Raw genomic sequence first — 20485 nt, 5'->3', positions numbered from 1 at the left:
AGGAAGTCAAGAAATCACCGGGATAACAGGCAAGCATGGCCTTGGTGTACAAAATGAAGCAGGACAAAGGCTAATAAAGTTTTGCCAAGACAACACGCTGATCATAGCAAATACTCTTTTCCAACAGCACAAGAGGCGACTACACATGGACATCACCAGATGGTCAATATCGAAATCAGATTGATTATGTCCTTTGCAGCCAAAGAAGGAGAAGCTCTATACAGTCAGTCAAAACAAGACCTGGAGCTGACTGTGGCTCAGATCATGAGCTTCTTGTTGCAAAATTTTGGCTTAAATTGAAGAACATAGGGAAAACCACTAAACCATTCAGGTATGACCTAAATCATATCCCTTATGAATATACAGTGGAGGTGAGGCATAGATCTAAGGGATTAGACCTGATAGACAGAGTGCCTGAGGAGCTATGGACGGAGGTCCGTAACATTGTTCAGGAGGCAGCAACGAAATCCATCCCAAAGAAAAAGAAATGCAAGAAAGCAAAGTGACTGTCTGATGAGGCTTTGCAAGTAGCTGAGGAAAGAAGGGAAGCGAAAAGCAAGGGAGAAAGGGGAAGATATACCCAACTGAATGCAGATTTCCAGAGAATAGCAAGGAGAGACAAGAAGGCCTTCTTAAATTAACAATGCAAAGAAATTGAAGAAAACAGTAGAATGGGAAAGACTAGAGATCTCTTCTCTGAATACCAGTTGCTGGGAAACAAAGGGGAGGGTGCTATTTCCCTCATGTCCTGCTTGTGGGCTTCCCAGGGGCACCCAGTTAGCTGCTGCGGGAAACAGGATGCTGGATTAGATAGGTCTGATTTGGCAGGGTGCTTCTTAAGTTCAAATCATGATGGAGCCATGAAACTCCCAGGGAAGCCCTGTGGAGTCACCATCTTTCAGCCCAACCTACCTCTCAGGGTTAATGGTAAGCTAAAGGGCCATATCTCAGAGCAACTGCCTAGCACACAGAAGGTCCCAGGTTCAATCTCCCGCATCACCAGATAGGGGCTCCTTCACACAGAGCTTTTATCCTGCAATTGAGACGGCTCCTTCATGGACGTTTGCGGGCTCTTTACATGACGCTGTGACCCTGTTGTGATCCTCCAGAGCGTTTCCTGCACTAAATGCCCTTTGTTCCATTTTTAAATAGATCGCAGAGAATAAGCAATCAAATTACCCTGTTGTGTTCCGCTTCAGTTTCCTCCATGAAAAGAGTTAAAGCGGCAAGAAGAGGAGTGAGATCAGTGAAAGATAATGGAAGACTCAGGGCATCTCTACACCAGCCTAAAATCCTGCATTGAAAACGGGGCTTTCTGCTTCTGTTTTAAATGCAGGATCACAATGGGTGTTTCTGCATTAAGCAAACCCCCCCCACAAAAATCCACATCCTTTCTGGAGCTTCCTGCGTGTGGTTTCTTTGCTGGATTAGGAAGGGCGCCTTTACACAGCAGACACATGGTTTGAACTGAGGGAGTGCCTTCGTCCCTCCCTGGCAAGTGTGCAAAGGAGCGGGGGTGGAGGGTTTCTTGTTTTCATAGCTTAACTTCTGCTGTACTCTTTTCTCGCAGCCCCCAGGAAACCTGACTTACTTCTGGGCAGACATAAAATGTAAGGTTGTGCTGTAAGTCTGCAACCCTCTGCACACTTATGTGGGAGTAAACCCCACTGAACTCAATGGGACTTACTTCTGAGTAGACATCAGACCACCCTGTAAGTCTGCAACCCTTGGCACACTTACTTGGGAGTAAGCCCCAATGAACTTAATGGAGTGCTCTAAATCAACAGAGGACGTTGCATCTGAGCTCGGTGGGGTGGAGGGTCAGATGTGTCTCCCTTCGTTTCAGGGAGGCATTTTACCCTCTTCTCCCTCCAACTGAGAAATGTGCTCAAGCATTTACATGACAGACACCTAGGAATCAAGCAAAGTCCTTCCTCAGCAAGACTTGAGCGGAGGAAGGCGCTGCAATTGGTGGGCCTCGTGCCTGTCAAATCTGCTCCTGCACATCCCACTCCCATCCTCAGTGCCTTCGTCATCTTGACCACGTGCACCCCCAGTAACTGAAAACAAACTCCAAATTCTGGAGCAGCTTATAAAGCAATCCATCTGTAAGCACCTTGAAAACAATGCAGTGATTACTCGAAGCCAACATGGATTTGGCAAGAACAAATCCTGCCAGATGAATCTGATCTCATTTTTTGATCAAGTAACCTCCCTTGTGGACTGTGGGAATGCTGTGGACATCATATTCCTCAACTTCAGCAAAGCACCCCATGATATCCTGATGAGCAAACTAGCTCAAAGTGAGCTAAATGAAACAACGATCCGGTGGATCCACAGTTGGCTACAGAATCAGACTCAAAGAGTACTTATCAATGGGATCTTCTCAAACTGGGGAGAGGTAACAAGTGGGGTACCGCAGGGCTCAGTCCGGGGCCCAGTGCTCTTCAACATTTTTATTAATGACTTGGAGGAGGAGGTGCAGGGAACGCTGATCAAATTTGCAGATGACAGAAAATTGGGCGGGATAACTAATACTTTGGAAGACAGAAACAAAATTCAAAGTGATCTGGATAGACTGGAGAGCTGGGCAGAAAACAACAGAATGAAACTTAACAGGGATAAATGCCAAGTTCTGCACCTAGGAAAAAGAAACCAAATGCACATTTACAAGATGGGGGATACGTGCCTCAACAACCCTACAAGCAAGAAGGATCTTGGAACTGTTGTCGATCACAAGCTGAATATGAGCCTACAGTGTGATGTGGCTGCAAAAAGGCAAATGCTATTTTGGGCTGCATTAATAGAAGCATAGCTTCCAAATCCCAGGAAGTACTAGTCCCTCTCTACTCAGCACGGGTTAGGCCTCATCTGGAGTACTGTGTCCAGTTCTGGGCACCACATTTTAAGAAGGATGCAAATAAACTGGAGAGGGTTCAGAGGAAGGCAACGAAGATGATCAGGGGACTGGAAACAAAGCCCTATGAAGAGAGACTGAAAGAACTGGGCATGTTTAGCCTTGAGAAGAGAAGACTGAGGGGAGATATGATAGCGCTTTTCAAGTCCTTGAAAGGTTGTCACAGAGAGGAAGGCCAGGATCTCTTCTCGATCATCCCAGGGTGTGGGACACGGAATAATGGGCTCAAGTGACAGGAAGCCAGATTCCGGCTGAACATCAGGAAAAACTTCCTGTTAGAGCAATACGACAATGGAACCAATTCCCTAGGGAGCTGGTGGGCTCTCCCGCACTGGAGGCATTCAAGATGAGGCTGGACACCCATCTGTCAGGGATGCTCTGACTTGGATTCCTGCACTGAGCAGGGGGTTGGACTCGATGGCCTTGTAGGCCCCTTCTAACCCTACTATACTATGATTCTATGAAATGCCCACAGACACAGCGGTTTCTCCTGCTATTGGAGAATTTCACAGGGAGGTCATGGCACTCCTCTTCCATGGGCTGGAAAAAATACATTTTTTTGCGTTTGGGGAAAACATTAGATACACTGGAGGAATGTCAGGAGACACCCTGGAGGGTAACGGCGGCGTCTAAAGAGCCCGCAAACTTCCGTGACAGAGCCATATCAATAGCAGGATAAAAACTCCGTGTGATGAACCCCAACGACTCCCTTTTTCATGGGCTTCCTGTTCCCCTTCCCCCCTCCTTCTACCCTACAGCTGAGTCTTCCATTATCTTTCATTGATCTCGCTCCTCTTCTTGCCGCTTTTACTCTTTTCACAGAAGGAACTGAAGCAGAACACAACGGGCTAATTTGATAGCTCATTATCTGTGATCTATTTAAAAATGGAACAAATGGCATTTAGTGCAGGAGATGCCTGGGATGATCACTGTGTCATGTAAAGAGCCTGCAAACTTCAGTGAAGGAGCAATCTCAATCGCAGGATAAAAGCCCGGTGTGAAGGAGCCCTCAGATATGGGGAGAAGCGGGGGGAAGGGGGCATGTGTAAAGGGAGTCAGTTGTGATCCTGCATTTAAAACAGAAGCAGAAAGCCCAGTTTAAAATGCAGGATTTTAATGTAGATGCCCCTAGGAAAGAATCCTACCTGAAACTCTGGAGAGCTGCTGCCAGTCAGTGTCGACAATACTGGGCTAGATGGACCAATAGTCTGACTTAGGTTTTTTTTTAAGTAGGAACACATGAAGTTGTCTCCAATAAGTTAAGCATATTCTGATATGCATCCAGAGCCTTTGGGATAGGTGGGAGGGGCTGGGAGAAATTATGCATATATATTCTGTATAGTTCAATAATTTCCTCTCAACCCAATATTATTAGCCAAGCTCTCTTCCCACTGCATAAACCTTGCACCCCCTTCCCCTTACTCATTAGTACCATAAAGGGCTGTCATGTTTCCCTGTAGCTCAGGGGTGAGCAATTTGTAGCCCTCCAGATGTTTTGGCCTACAACTCTCATCAGCCCTAGCCAGCATAGTCAATGGTGAGGGAACATGGGAACTGTCGACCCAAAGATCTGGAGGGCCACAAGTTGCCCACCCCTGCGTAGCCCTTCATCTGTTTTGGGGAGCTTTAGAGCTACATTTCCCTATCCTTATCCTAATGTAACTTATTTCTAACCTCCTTTTCTTCCTCTTCTTCTTCACAACAGTGCTGGAACCTGAACTTCTTCTGCTTTCCTCCTCACACACCACAGTTTCCTGGTCCTGATCCGTGGCATCCAGTGTACTTTCCTCTCTTTCCAGCCCACTTGGAAAATAATCTAATTCAGATGCATCCTTCTCACCCAGCTCTTCCAGCTCTTGCCTCTCTGTGTGAAAAGAATGATACCTTTGTGCTTCATCTGATACTTTCATCCTGCCAAAAAATAAAAGGGGGTGGGGGGAGAAGCAAATTGGATATACAGGCAATAAACATTTATACCCACTTGTTTGTGGGTCTGGAGGTTTCCTTGTTAAACAACCAAAAAGATGCAATACCCCCTCCCTTTTGTTGCATAGGTTTTTGTAGATACCTCTTTAATTGGCTGTGCCTCCATGAATTTCTCCATGTTTAAATAAGATGGCCTCCTTTTCTTCCCATTAGAAGGTACAGCCACCCACTATGAGCATCTCTACATCAACCTAAAATCCCACATTTAAAATGGGCTCTCTGCTTCCATTTTAAATGCAGGACAAGGAAAAGCACCATGTCTCTTGGCCCTTTCACTTAGGTTTAATATATCATGAATTCATCCCAGTGCAGGCATTAAAGTGATATGCATCCTTCTCATATAACCAGTGCTTCTTTAAGAGCTTACCGCTGCTCATCTCTACAGGTTCAGTCCTTCTTAGATTCTCAAGTGCAATGCTATAGCCCAAAAGAACATGCACCTCATTTGAATGCCACCTCAGTACTGACACCCGATAAGTAGAATGAGAGAACTCTGGATCTATCAAATCTACGGGTTGAAACTTGAATCTAACAGGGTCAGGTTCTCCTGCAAGCAAGCAGTTCAAAGGGAAGTTAAAGTACAGCTGCCTTGGGTTCCTTGCAAGAGGAAAAAGGCGAGATAGAAATGCAATAAATATATAATAAATAAATAAATAAATAAAGTACAGGAAATAGTTCACTGAGGTCTGTGCATTTCTGGATGGGGTTAATTAATAACCATCGTACCCCATCAAATCTGTTCTCTTTTGCTACAACGTTAAACCCTGTAGGATTTATTAAAAAGTTAGAATCCAATAACTAAGGGTACAATCCTATGCATGTTTAGACAGGAAAAAGTCCTACAACTCCCAGCATGCCCAAGCTATGCCGGCTGGGGCACGCTGGGAGTTGTAGGACTTTTTCCTGTCTAAACATGCATAGGATTGCACCCTAAGTTATTCAGCTACAAGGTTTTTTCAGTAAGACACTAAAAATGGCTGGATAACCAGATGTTTGCAAAAACAAAAACACTATATATGAGGGTGACACTGAGATGTAGCATGTACATCTAGATGTACATCTAGATGTAGATGTTGATATATTCATACAAGTACCTCGGATGACTGTTGTGTAAAAAAAATGGGGGTTCTATTTTAGGTCAGAAACCAACTCCCAAGCTTTAAAAACCCTGTTCTTCCAAATCTCAATTACCAAACATATTTGGATAATCAGAAGTTTAGCTGAAAGGGAGAACAGCTTACAGAATGTTATACTGATTTGGAGGCAAATGAGTGAATTTAGAATTTCAGAGACCTTGGATAAATGGGATCTTGTATAAATTGTGCTGTCAGGCTTGCTTTCTGGATATCGGTTTGGGAGACGCCCAACCAGTTTGCCAACCAGGCAGAGGTTTATATAATTGGGTTACACCAACATGCAGTGATGCGGGAATTACAACAGCGCATATTAATTTTAATAAGCAGGTGTAGAAAGTCCTGAAACATACCAAAGAGTAAATATTTAGCCCTCCCCACTCCATCTGTCTCCCCCAGCGGAAGAAAATGAAGCTCAGGCCTCCTCTTTCTCCCCTCTCCAAAAGAAAAAGGCAAGCACTGGACAGGACAAAGGGGTCCCTAGCAAGACCGCAGTTCTGCCTCCTTTCTGGTTCTGGTACAGAAGATGAAATGAAAAAGTGGGAAATCAATCTGTGCCGAAATCCTCAATAGGATTGTGCATTCTAGTTTGGTTTGCTCTTGACTCCTACCCAACAACCTGCAAAGCTGGGTTGTAAGTGGAGCATGCTAAAATTCACGGACACTTCTGGAGCACATTATTCTGTTTAATCTTCATGTAACAGAGACGCTGGTAGCAATCCATCCTGAACAAGGAGATGGGGAAGTGTGCAAAACCTTTTGAGAAGCTATCTCTAAACTAACCGCTTTGTTCTTACAGTGCATCACACAAGATATCCAATATAAACCTTGAAAAGTAGAACATTAGCCCTAGTTGCAACACCCTGTGCCAAGGAGTTATCAATGTTCATTACTACAAGCAGTTTCTTATAGTAAGTATATTAATTAGCATTGCAGCTACAAATATGTTTTTAAAAGCATACTTTTTCATGGTACAGAATTATTTAAAATCGCAGTGACTATTCTCAAATGGGACATAGCTTTGCTAGGATCTGAATGCTAAACAAACAAAATCTCTAACAGTGCATGTAACTTGCTTAAATAGGATTGCAGAGCAAAAATAAATGCATAAGCAAACTGTAAATCATGAAATAACACACTCATTGTTAGTTTTCAGAATTATAGTGCAATCCTACGCATGTTTACTTCGGGTGCTTCCAGACAGAGAGCTCCTAGCACTACCAATCAAAAGACATTGTGGAATTATTCCATATTTCCCTCCTTAACGGATTTTCTTTGGTAAGAAAAAAAAACCTGGAAGAAGTGGTGAGAAAATACAGGAGGGTTACAAATGAAAGATGTTGTCATCTGGATATCCTGTAAAAATTCTGTGAATGAGGCAGAGTAATTGATGGGACTTACAGTTGAGTAGAAAAGTACAGGACTGCACTGTGAGACTTCAATCCTGACCATAGTTATTTGGCAGTAAGCCCCACTGAAATCAAACTGACTTCTGAGTAAACACTGTTAAGAGGACATTTGGAAAAGATTTGCTAACATTGGAGGAGGTGTTTTTTTTAATGTACAAGCATTTGCTTAAAGAAGTAGCCAACCACAGTGGTATATTGTTTTGGACTCCAAATAACTTGAAAACTATCAGAAAAATAAACAGCATGTTTGAAAGTGTGAGCAGCATACACAGTTTTATAATAATTCTGTTTACAGCTATGAGGCCGTCTCTCATATGTTTAACTCTCATATTTACTAAAACTAACCTGATCCTCTGGCTCCATTCCTCAGAATGGGTTTTAGGCTCTTCCCAGATCTGTTCATAAGGGAAGGAATATGTTGTTGCAGTTGTCATCTTGACGTCTCTAAGCAGGGTAAAAATCAAACAGTATAACAAAACTGAAGTCTCAGCTGTTTGGATAGCAAACTATGCTTTCAGCACTCAATCCATCTAAGACTGGAATCACAACAGACCCAAACAAAAATCAAGAGTTATTTTTAAGTAATAATCAGTGAACACACGGCAAAGAAAACCAGTTATGGTAACAGAATCAGTCCCACCGTCACCAGGGAAAGGTTTGTTTGTTCTATTCACAGTTGTCTGAACATGTCTTTCTGTTATAGACCATTGTGGTTATCCAGATGGCAAACAGTATATGTATGTGTACACACTTATAACTGATAAGAATAGGGAGGGTTTTTAAAAGCCTGAAAGTGTGTCTTACTCATACTTAGATTTAAAAACCCAGTAGAAATATGCTTTTAATTTCAACAGTGCCCAGATGTACAAAGGTATGTTTGTGCAATGCTGCAATTTTATATTAGAATACACGAGCTGAACAGTTAAACTGAAGATAAAGTATTACTTTCCTCCACTAATAGATAAGCACGCAAAAGGGCAGTGGGAAAACAGCCCTTTAAATCCCATACACACCCAGTGTTATTACTGTATAACATATCTGGAAATTGTTATCTATTACAATGCAAAAATTATACTAAATACTAATTAAGGTGGCCTTCCACAAAGCCCGTAACTCCTTGAGCTCTGTCTAAAGCATGAAAATAAAAAATTGAGCTATGCAGATATTGTTTATATGGGAGCATCCCAAGCTCATGCAGTTGATCTAAAACTGTACATGTGGCAAGCAGCTAAGGTAAAAGAAAAAGTACTATGGGATTTGGGGTATTTTCTCCCACATGGATTGTGCCATTCCCAGTGATCCCCACAGTGCCCATGTGGACTGACTGACAAATTAATATGGGATATGCATAAGTGCCTGAAAGGATCTAATGCACTGCATCATCACACCAGGGACCTCACATGACACATCCATTGAGTGACATTGGCCTGGGTGGGGGCACAGTTGCCTTGATCCAGCAGCCTCCTGCAGGCACAGGAAGCTAGTGCACATATGTCACACAGAGCTTTGTCACCTGCAACAGCTTCTGCATTGCACTTCAACAGCGCACTGACACTTCATGCACATAAAGGCATTGAAGTGAATGGGAACGCCTGTTTGCACAAATAAACATGCTCTGGGTTTTTTAGTATTGTAACACAAAAATAAATAAGAAAACTGTGACTTTTGCTTTGTTGTTGTTGTTCAGTCGTTCAGTCGTGTCCGACTCTTCGTGACCCCATCGACCATAGCACGCCAGGCCTTCCTGTCCTGCGCTCTCTCCCGGAGCGTGCTCAAGTTCATATTCATTGCATCGGTGATGCTATCTAGCCATCTCATCCTCTGCCGTCCCCTTCTCCTTTTGCCTTCAGTCTTTCCCAGCATCAGGGTCTTTTCCAGGGAGTTTTCTCTTCGCATTAGGTGGCCAAAATATTGGAGCTTCACCTTCATTATCTGTCCTTCCAATGAGCACTCAGGGTTGATTTCCTTTAGGATGGACTGATTTGACCTCCTTGCAGTCCAGGGGACTCGTAGGAGTCTTCTCCAGCACCACAGTTCGAAAGCATCAATTCTTCGGCGCTCAGCCTTCCTTATAGTCCAGCTCTCACATCCATACATTACTACTGGGAAAACCATAGCTTTGATTAGACGGACCTTTGTCGGCAAGGTGATGTCTCTGCTTCTTACTATGCTGTCTAGGTTGGCCATAGCTTTCCTCCCAAGGAGCAAGCGTCTTTTAATTTCATGGCTACAGTCACCGTCTGCGGTGATCTTGGAGCCCAAGAAAGTAAAATCTGTCACTGCTTCCATTTCTTCCCCTTCGATATGCCAGGAAGTGATGGGGCCAGATGCCATGATCTTAGTTTTTTTAATGTTGAGTTTCAAACCAGCTTTTGCACTCTCCTCCTTCACCCTCAACAAGAGGCTCTTTAGATCCTCTTCGCTTTCTGCCATTAGGGTGGTATCGTCTGCATATCGGAGGTTGTTGATAATTCTCCCAGCAATCTTAATTCCGACCTCTGATTCATCCCACCCAGCATTTCTCATGATGTACTCTGCATATAAGTTAAATAAGCAGGGTGACAATATGCAGCCTTGTCGTACTCCTTTCCCAATTTTGAACCACTCGGTTGTTCCGTGTCTGGTTCTTACTGTTGCTTCTTGACCCTCGTACAGGTTTCTCAGGAGACAGGTAAGGTGGTCTGGTACTCCCATCACTTTAAGAATTTGCCACAGTTTGTTGTGATCCACACAATCAAAGGCTTTAGCGTAGTCAATGAAGCAGAAACAGACATTTTTCTGGAATTCTCTTGCTTTCTCCATGATGCAGCGAATGTTGGCGATTTGATCTCTAGTTCCTCTGCCTCTTCGAAACCCAGCTTGTACTTCCAGTAGTTCTCGGTTCGCATACTGCTGAAGCCTAGCTTGTAGGATTTTGAGCATCACCTTGCTGGCATGTGAAATGAGCGCAATGGTGCGGTAGTCTGAACACTCTTTGGCGTTGCCCTTCTTTGGAATTGGAATGTAAACTGACCTTTTCCAGTCTTGTGGCCACTGTTGAGTGTTCCAGATTTGTTGGCATATTGAATGCAGCACTTTAACAGCATCATCTTTTAGGATTTTAAATAGCTCGGCTGGAATACTGTCATCTCCGCTAGCTTTATTGTTACTAATGCTTCCTAAGGCCCACTTGACTTCACTCTCTAGGATGTCCGGCTCAAGTTCAGTGACCGCACTATCATGGCTATCAGGGACATTCAGATCTTTCCTGTATAGTTCTTCTGTGTATTCTTGCCGCCTCTTCTTAATCTCATCTGCTTCTGTTAGGTCCCTGCCTTCTTTGTCCTTTATCATGCCCATCTTTGCACAAAACGTTCCCTTGAGATCTCCGATTTTCTTGAAGAGATCTCTAGTCTTTCCCATTCTGTTGTTTTCCTCGATTTCTTTGCATTGTTCACTTAAGAAGGCCTTCTTGTCTCTCCTTGCTATTCTCTGGAAATCTGCATTCAGTTGGGTATATCTTCCCCTTTCTCCCTTGCTTTTCGCTTCCCTTCTTTCCTCAGCTACTTGTAAAGCCTCATCAGACAGCCACTTTGCTTTCTTGCATTTCTTTTTCTTTGGGATGGATTTCGTTGCTGCCTCCTGAACAATGTTACGGACCTCCGTCCATAGTTCCTCAGGCACTCTGTCTATCAGGTCTAATCCCTGAAATCTATTCCTCACCTCCACTGTATATTCATAAGGGATATGATTTAGGTCATACCTGAACGGTTTAGTGGTTTTCCCGACGTTCTTCAATTTAAGGCGAAATTTTGCAAGAAGCAGCTCATGATCTGAGCCACAGTCAGCTCCAGGTCTTGTTTTTACTGACTGTATGGAGCTTCTCCATCTTTGGCTGCAAAGGACATAATCAATCTGATTTCGATATTGACCATCGGGTGATGTCCATGTGTAGAGTCGCCTCCTGTGCTGTTGGAAAAGAGTGTTTGCTATGATCAGCATGTTGTCTTGGCAAAACTCTATTAGCCTTTGTCCTGCTTCATTTTGTACACCAAGGCCATGCCTGCCTGTTATCCCGGTGATTTCTTGACTTCCTACTTTAGCATTCCAATCCCCTATGATGAAGACGTCTTTTTTTGGTGTTAGTTCTAGAAGGTGTTGTAGGTCTTCATAGAACTGATCAACCTCAGCTTCTTCAGCCTCAGTGGTTGGGGCATAGACTTGAATTACTGTGATGTTGAATGGTTTGCCTTGGATTCGTACTGAGATCATTCTATCATTTTTAAGATTGTACCCCAGTACTGCTTTTCCCACCCTTTTGTTGACTATGAGTGCTACTCCATTTCTTCTAAGGGATTCTTGCCCACAATAGTAGATATGATGGTCACCTGAATTAAATTCGCCCATGCCTGTCCATTTTAGTTCGCTGATTCCCAAGATGTCGATGTTCAATCTTGCCATCTCATGTTTGACCACCTCCAGCTTACCTTGATTCATTGATCTGACATTCCAGGTTCCTAAACAATATTGTTCTTTACAGCATCAGATTTTCTTTTCACCACCAGACACATCCACAGCTGAGTGTCCTTTCGGGTTTGGCCCAGCCGCTTCACTCTTTCTGGCGCTACTTGGAAATACCCTCTGCTCTTCCCCAGTAGCATATTGGACACCTTCCGACCTGAGGGGCTCATCTTCCGGCGTCATCTCTTTTAGCCTTGTGATACGTTCCATGGGGTTTTCTTGGCAAGAATCCTGGAGTGGGTTGCCATTTCCTTCTCCAGTGGACCACATTTTGTCAGAACTCTCTGCCATGACCTGTCCGTCTTGGGTGGCCCTGCATGGCATAGCTTATGGCTTCACTGAGTTACGCAAGCCCCTTCGCCACAACAAGGCAGTGATCCATGAAGGGGACATTTGCTTAGGCATTGATGAAACAGGATTAACATGTTGGTTGTGGCCTGGTGTGACCTTTTGGAGTGGGGAAGGGCTCAGCTCTTCTTTGAGGATTTTTAGATTTCACTCATGTTAGTTCAGGTTGAATCCCTGCATCCATCCTGTCCATATTCAGCCTTCTAGGCATATCATCAACACGCCATCATCAATACCAAAACAGGCTGAGGCAATTGCTGCAGTTGCCTCACATTTATGGATCTCCCTGAACTTTTGGGGAGCGGTGGTCACCATGGCTCTACCTAACATTTTCAGGATCAGGTTAGCCACCCTGAACCTCCCACATCATAAACTCAGAAACATTTTTAAATGCTTGGCTGGTGTTACATATGCATACATCTAAATGAATCAGGACATACTGGGGGTTGTGATAAAGTTGCCTGTGGGTCAAATAGGAATCAGCATCATAGGCAGTTGTCGTCGCTCGGCTATGGGGAAGATTGCGATGGGTGCGTGTGTGTGCAGGTTCCTCTTATGCTTAATAATCTGAGGCAGGGCTACCTCTGAGCAGTGTTTACAGACCCACTGGAGAACCCCAGTACTGCTGCATGCTCTTGGAGATCAGTGATTACAACTGAAGCAGTCCTTATTTGCCCAGGGGGGGAAGGCAAGAGAGAGGAGCCCCAGGCAAGGGAACTGACACCATCAACAGCCTTCCAGTTCCTGTGAGGCAGTCCCTCACTTGCCTAAGTGTAGCCCTACCCTATCAGAAGGCGACAAGAGTTTTAGTTCACGCTCTAAACCTAAGAGGAAAGCATAAATTGGCAGATAAATGGGAGAGCCAAGTATACGCGTTCATTGAACAACTACAGGGCCTTACAGTTTATGTTGTGAGATCTGAAGATAACGACGGGCCAGAAAGGACACTGCATCGTTGCGGCCATGTGGTTTCATTTCAGCTATGAAAGCGGAGGAATCTCAAGCAGGTGACTAAGAATTGTCAGGTGCTGACATATTCAACACTACAGATGAAGACGAATCAACAGTTGGCTCGAACCCTGAAGCATCTGAGTTTGAGCCAAAAGAGTTTAATCTTTCTGAATCCAACGATGTCTCGCAGCCAACCGCAGACGAGACGCGCCTCTCACAGAGCCCTGAGCCTTACGCGGCTTTCGCCGCGCAAGCCCAGTGGTGCTGGAGTGGGCGAGGCTAGACCCAGCGGGGGCGTGGCCTCCAAGCCCATTCCCGGCTCCTCTGCCCTCCGCCCCGCCCCGTGTCGCTCTCAGCCAACCTGCAGCAGCCCCGCCCACAGGCAACCAACCCCTACCTTCCCTCTTTCTCTAGCTTGCTGAAATCTGAGCCCCGAAGGTCCCGCCCGCGCAAGCCCATTTCACAACAAAAAAACGTACTGCTTTCCTATTGGTCCAAATTGAATCCGGGGCGGCTTTGCTTTTTTTTTTTTAATTAGGTGACATCAAGGCGGAAATGCGGATGTGGAGGCACGGTTGTCATGGAGATAGCTATCATGCTGGAGGACTACAGACTTCCAGAGCAAATGCGGCTGCGCGCGGGATTCTCTCTCCCTCCCTCCTCCCCACCTTCCTCCCAATCAAGTCCCTTCTCCCGCGTTCCCCAATTGTGCACATGCGTACTTCTGGCTCCGAACGAATCTTTTTCCGGGTTTTCTCCTACCCATCCTCCCCGCTGCATAAAAATTAGCGCGAGACAAACCGTCGCCGTCTCTCTTCTTTTCCCGCTAGTCACAGTTGAACGCGGAGCCAATCAGGGCTACTGGCGAACTGGCTAATTTGAATATTGATAAATTCTCATTCTCCGCCCCCGCCCCGCCCCGCCCCGCCAGGGCTGCTAGGAAAGGGCCGCTGATGCTTGTAGGGTTAACACATAATTGCCTTGCTCTGTACCCCCAAAGCCAAAACTCACCTCGTACAAAGGCGAACAAATACCTAATCATTTTACTTCTGTCTCTGATGGATCACCTATTTTCACACAGGAGAGCCATATATTTAAAAATTAGAAATATAACGTATCTTCCTATGTGCACCATAGTTGCCATTCTCGAGGTCACAGCCTTTTTCTCTGAGTCTTTACTGAAAGCAGGCAGACATTTTAAAGCAGGGGTGGGAACTTGTGGCCCTCCAGATGTTGAACCGCAACTCCCATCATCCTTCACCATTGGCTATGGTGCCTAGGACTGATGGGACTTGCAGTCCAACAAATATCTGGCAGGCCACACATTCCCCATCCCTGTTTTAAAGCTGGTGTGGGCAGAAAGTAGATCACCAGATGTGTTGGACTTCAACTCCCAGCATTCCTAAACATTGGTCATGCTAGCAGGGGCTTCTGGGACCGAAGTCCAAAACATCTGGAGCACTACCTCTGCCCACCCCTGTTTTTAAAGTATGCTAGAAGTGTTTTTCAAAAAACAGGTTCCTTGTCTGGGAGGTGATAAGGCCGAATTCTGAATTGGAGGAAGGGAATTTCCTTTTTAAAATCTCCCTGAAAGTTTTTTGAAGACAGCAGTGAGAAAAATAGGCTAAAAATGTCTCCCGGTGGGGTAGTTTCTTACATGCAATGAGCTATTTACATATGAGAGCATTAAAAAAAAAAACTGAGTTCACAATCACACTCTGAAATGATATATAGTCCAATCTACCAGGTCAGGAGTCTACTACCACATTCCCACCTAATTCTGTTACATGTATAGGCCTCAGATCAGGGGTGGGGAACCTCTTCCAGCCTGAGAGGGCCCAATTCAGTTTTGGAGAAGTTCAGGGTAGGTGGGGGGCATTCCAATGGGGGGCAGGGCAGGGCAGACCAAAAACGGGGATGGGGCCAGAGGCAAATGGTTTGAGGGCAAAAATACCCCCCAAATCAGAATATTGTAGCTTAAAACTCTTACTGGCAGTAACTAAGCCGTAGGAGAGGCATTTCAACCTTTTAGAATGGGGAGCGGGCAAACCTGTACAAACGATTGTGGGGAAGGGGGGCATGGCCATGTGGGGAACCCCAGGGGACCAGAATTAGTCCCTGGGCCTGAGGTTTCCCATCCCTGCCTTAGGTGCATCAAATGTATGTGCAAACTACTTTGACCACACTTCAGAATGTCTATCTGCCCTCTAGAAAGTAAACATTTTGAGTGGAGAATATACATTTAGGGCACAATCCTATGCATGTTTACACAGAAAAAAAGTCATACAATTCCCAGCATGCCCTAGCCAGCATGGCTGGCTGGAGGAATGCTGGGAGTTGTAGGATCTTTTATTCCATCTAAACATGCACAGGATTGTGCCTTTGATCATAGTACTTGTATGAATCATTGTACTGGTTAAGCTTTCTATTATTTTTCTATACTTGACACCAGACTTCTTGTTATGTGATAATTAGACAACCACCAAGCTGGCACTTGTCATAGTGAAAACAACAACATTTTTTATTCTTGGATGTACTCTTGGGTTGTATGCTGTTGCCATGGGTGTTAGCTGAGAAGAGTTTTATAACCATTTACATTTTGGTTTCGTTTTTTGTTTCTGAAATTCATACTAGCCGTGGAGCCTCTTAAAGTAGAATCATCACCATCACCATCATCTTGGGTAAAATGAAGTGAAACTAGTTCTGCATGCCCCAGGGGGCTCTGAGATTCTCAAACGACAGTCTTCCTTGCTTTATGGCAAACCGCTTTTGAAACTGAGGGGAGTTTTAGGGTACTTCCATATGGAGAACTCCTAGCTCTGCCAAAGCAAAGACATTTTGCAGCTATTCAGTTTTTTCTTTCTTAATGGATTTTCTGCATTTAAGAGAAAAGACTGAAGAGAAGCAGTGGAAAAACACAGGAAGGTTTGAGTTGAAGATGACATTGTCTGGACCCCCCATAACATTCCGTGAATGATGCAAGGCAATAGTGCCATAAAAGTCTTGTCTGAAAGTAGATGTTAAGGATAGGCATGGTTGGGCATCTGCCGAGGGCCCATACCCCAGCAGGGACCCACTGACAAGAACCCCCTGGAGTTGCTCCTCCTTCTGCAACCTTCTTGCTCACCTGCTTCTTGCTCTGGCCAAGACAACGGTGGAGGTGAGGAGGAGCAGTAGATGCCACTGCCTGCTTATTCATTGGCTCTCTGCAAGTCAAGCAAGAAAGCGGCAGCAATTATTAGAAAGAGGATTAGGAGCAATAGAAGCTGTTGACTATGTCAGTGACAAGACAGAGTCATTGAGGGAGGCAGTCCATTGAGGGTGTCTTGCCCAAGGGCACTTAAACATCTGGAGCTGGCACTGCCTAGAAGCACCCTTAAAAACAGTTTGTAATGTGGCTTGGAGTCTACTGTTCAAAGGGGGAAATTAAAACAAGAAAAATCCCACTGGGTAATTACCTAAAGTAGCTCTTTGAATTTTGGTTGTTATATTTCTGTCCCATCATTTGGCCTTCAAAAAGACATCTTAAAAAGCAGCACTTCATACTTACATAGCAAGGAGCAAGGGAGAAAAAGCATAGCAACTTTTATTCTCACAGCTATGGTATAAAAAGCTTTCTGATTAGTTACCCAGGATTTACAAGTGCGCAGAATATGACTGCGCAAACTGTGGTGCATTTTCCTTTATTGCCCTTGAGTTTTCATGATGATGATGTTATCCTGCCATTCCCCACTATGAAATTTCCCTCCCTCATTAAGGTATGGAAAGGGTTTGGTGTCTCTAACTCACCATTCAACAGCTGCTTTCCCAGTACCAACTCTTTTGATTTCCAAGCCTCCTTGCAGTGTCTTCCCCAACCTCTCCTCCCCTCTCTTTCCCTCCCTTGCCCTGTGTCCTTCCAATCTATACTGCCTGATACATGCTGCAGGCTTGCAGTCCCCAAGGAGGGATGGTGTGATGGAAATGAGGGAGGGCATGTAAAGCAGAACTGCACAGGCTTCCATTAAAACCCTTGACAACTTGTAATTGATGAGAGAGAGCCCTCCTGCTTCACTAATAGCCCAGATATAGGAACTATTCTAGTCCTATGATGCTGCTTTTGGAAATGGAACAAAAATAAGCATGACCAGAAAATAGCGGCTATCTCTGCTGGCAAAATGTGAAATCTGACCTGGCATTACAAATCAATTTCATTTATCCAAGCTATATTCTTTGTGTGATTGATAAAACTCTTATTTTTAAATACAGTGTGCGTTTAAAACTCATAAGAAAGCTAGAATTCCATTGACCAAATAATGCACAGTTTAATATAGAGTTCTACAAATTTGCTCCAGTCCTCTGAACATAATTGTTTCCTACTCAATAGTTCTCTGGTATGAAACCAGAACTCTGGTCATGCCCTGCAACACTGTGGAATAATGGAAAACTATTTAAAGTGAGGGATCTCTGACAATCCTTACACCATACAGTGACATAGTACAGATAGTCTATTAGAGACTTCTAAAAAGAACAAGCTCTTATTTATGAGGTGTTCCGTATCTCTTTCTGTTTGAATGTTTATCTAACCTTAAATTAGCATTGTGCTGATCAAGGGTATAATTACTCAGATGGCATCTAGAAATTTTGCTTTGAACATATAACTAGCTTACATAATTAAGAATGTCTTTTTCTTTTCTCTTACACTTTCTCTGACACCCACTTACAGTCTAACCAACACAACTTGCATACTAAATACAGAGCAGTTATTACAAACGAAAGCTAGCTGCTGAATATTTATCTCCTTCGCACTAAAACAATTACTGGTAAAGGACATGTGCTAGTTGCACATATGCACAAGTCATTTTAGATTTACTAATGAGTGTCTGGTGGTGAAAAGAAAATCCGATGCTGTAAAGAACAATATTGTTTAGGAACATGGAATGTCAGATCAACGAATCAAGGTAAGTTGAAGGTGGTCAAACATGAGATGGCAAGATTGAACATCGACATCTTGGGAATCAGCGAACTAAAATGGACAGGCATGGGCGAATTTAATTCAGGTGACCATCATATCTACTGTTGTGGGCAAGAATCCCTTAGAAGAAATGGAGTAGCACTCATAGTCAACAAAAGGGTGGGAAAAGCAGTACTGGGGTACAATCTTAAAAACAATAGAATGATCTCAGTACGAATCCAAGGCAAACCATTCAACATCACAGTAATTCAAGTCTATGCCCCAACCACTGAGGCCGAAGAAGCTGAGGTTGATCGGTTCTATGAAGACCTACAACACCTTCTAGAACTAACACCAAAAAAAGATGTCCTCTTCATCATAGGGGATTGGAATGCTAAAGTAGGAAGTCAAGAAATCTCCGGGATAACAGGCAAGCATGGCCTTGGTGTACAAAATGAAGCAGGACAAAGGCTAATAGAGTTTTGCCAAGAGAACACACTGATCATAGCAAACACTCTTTTCCAACAGCACAAGAGACGACTCTACCCATGGACATCACCAGATGGTCAATATCGAAATCAGATTGATTATGTCCTTTGCAGCCAAAGATGGAGAAGCTCTATACAGTCAGTCAAAACAAGACCTGGAGCTGACTGTGGCGCAGATCATGAGCTGCTTCTTGCAAAATTTCGGCTTAAATTGAAGAACGTAGGGAAAACCACTAAACCATTCAGGTATGACCTAAATCATATCCCTTATGAATACACAGTGGAGGTGAGGAATAGATTTCAGGGATTAGACCTGATAGACAGAGTGCCTGAGGAACTATGGACGGAGGTCCGTAACATTGTTCAGGAGGCAGCAACTCAATCCATCCCAAAGAAAAAGAAATGCAAGAAAGCCAAGTGGCTGTCTGATGAGGCTTTGCAAGTAGCTGAGGAAAGAAGGGAAGCGAAAAGCAAGGGAGAAAGGGGAAGATATATCCAACTGAATGCAGAGTTCCAGAGAATAGCAAGGAGAGACAAGAAGGCCTTCTTAAATGAACAATGCAAAGAAATCAAGGAAAACAACAGAATGGGAAAGACTAGAGATCTCTTCAAGAAAATCGGAGATCTCAAGGGAACGTTTTGTGCAAAGACGGGCATGATCAAGGACAAAGAAGGCAGGGACCTAACAGAAGCAGATGAGATTAAGAAGAGGTGGAAAAAATACACAGAACTATACAGGAAAGATCTGAATGTCCCTGATAGCCATGATAGTGCGGTAACTGAACTTGAGCCGGACATCCTAGAAAGTGAAGTCAAGTGGGCCTTAGGAAGCATTACTAACAACAAAGCTAGCGGAGATGACAGTCTTCCAGCTGAGCTATTTAAAATCCTAAAAGATGATGCTGTTAAAGTGCTGCATTCAATATGCCAACAAATCTGGAACACTCAACAATGGCCGCAAGACTGGAAAAGGTCAGTTTACATTCCAATTCCAAAGAAGGGCAACGCCAAAGAGTGTTCAAACTACCGCACAATTGCGCTCATTTCACATGCCAGCAAGGTGATGCTCAAAATCCTACAAGCTAGGCTTCAGCAGTATGCGAACCGAGAACTACCGGAAGTACAAGCTGGGTTTCGAAGAGGCAGAGGAACTAGAGATCAAATCGCCAACATTCGCTGCATCATGGAGAAAGCAAGAGAATTCCAGAAAAACGTCTATTTCTGCTTCATTGACTACGCTAAAGCCTTTGATTGTGTGGATCACAACAAACTGTGGCAAATTCTTAAAGTGATGGGAGTACCAGACCACCTTACCTGTCTCCTGAGAAACCTGTACGAGGGTCAAGAAGCAACAGTAAGAACCAGACATGGAACAACTGATTGGTTCAAAATTGGGAAAGGAGTACGACAAGACTTCATATTGTCACCCTGCTTATTTAACTTATATGCAGAGTACATCATGAGAAATGCCGGGTTGGATGAATCAGAGGTCGGAATTAAGATTGCTGGGAGAATTATCAACAACCTCTGATATGCAGACGATACCACCCTAATGGCAGAAAGCGAAGAGGATCTCAAGAGCCTCTTGTTGAGGGTGAAAGAGGAGAGTGCAAAAGCTGGTTTGAAACTCAACATTAAAAAAACAAAGATCATGGCATCTGGCCCTATCACTTCCTGGCATATCGAAGGGGAAGAAATGGAAGCAGTGACAGATTTTACTTTCTTGGGCTCCAAGATCACCGCAGACGGTGACTGTAGCCATGAAATTAAAAGACGCTTGCTCCTTGGGAGGAAAGCTATGGCAAACCTAGACAGCATAG

The 20485-nt window shown here is 44.1% G+C and overlaps 1 protein-coding gene across 1 annotated transcript in view; it reads right to left on the bottom strand.

The window, feature by feature from the left end:
• The window catches only part of TTLL6 (tubulin tyrosine ligase like 6), a 47376-nt gene extending 39487 nt beyond the window's left edge, over nt 1-7889 (bottom strand). The window contains exons 1-2 of the mRNA XM_084808273.1: nt 7791-7889; nt 4592-4828 (exon numbers count right to left, since the gene is read on the bottom strand). The gene's annotated coding sequence lies outside the window, so the exon portion shown is untranslated. The remainder of the gene's footprint in view (nt 1-4591; nt 4829-7790) is intronic.
• Nucleotides 7890-20485: the final 12596 nt, after the last annotated feature.

Source organism: Heloderma suspectum, chromosome 6 (assembly GCF_057233095.1).
Source record: "Heloderma suspectum isolate Gila_16-S chromosome 6, 16-S_ref, whole genome shotgun sequence".
NCBI lineage: Eukaryota > Metazoa > Chordata > Lepidosauria > Squamata > Helodermatidae > Heloderma > Heloderma suspectum.
Note: the sequence above shows the minus strand (reverse complement) of the source record. Positions and strands in the feature narration are given on the sequence as shown.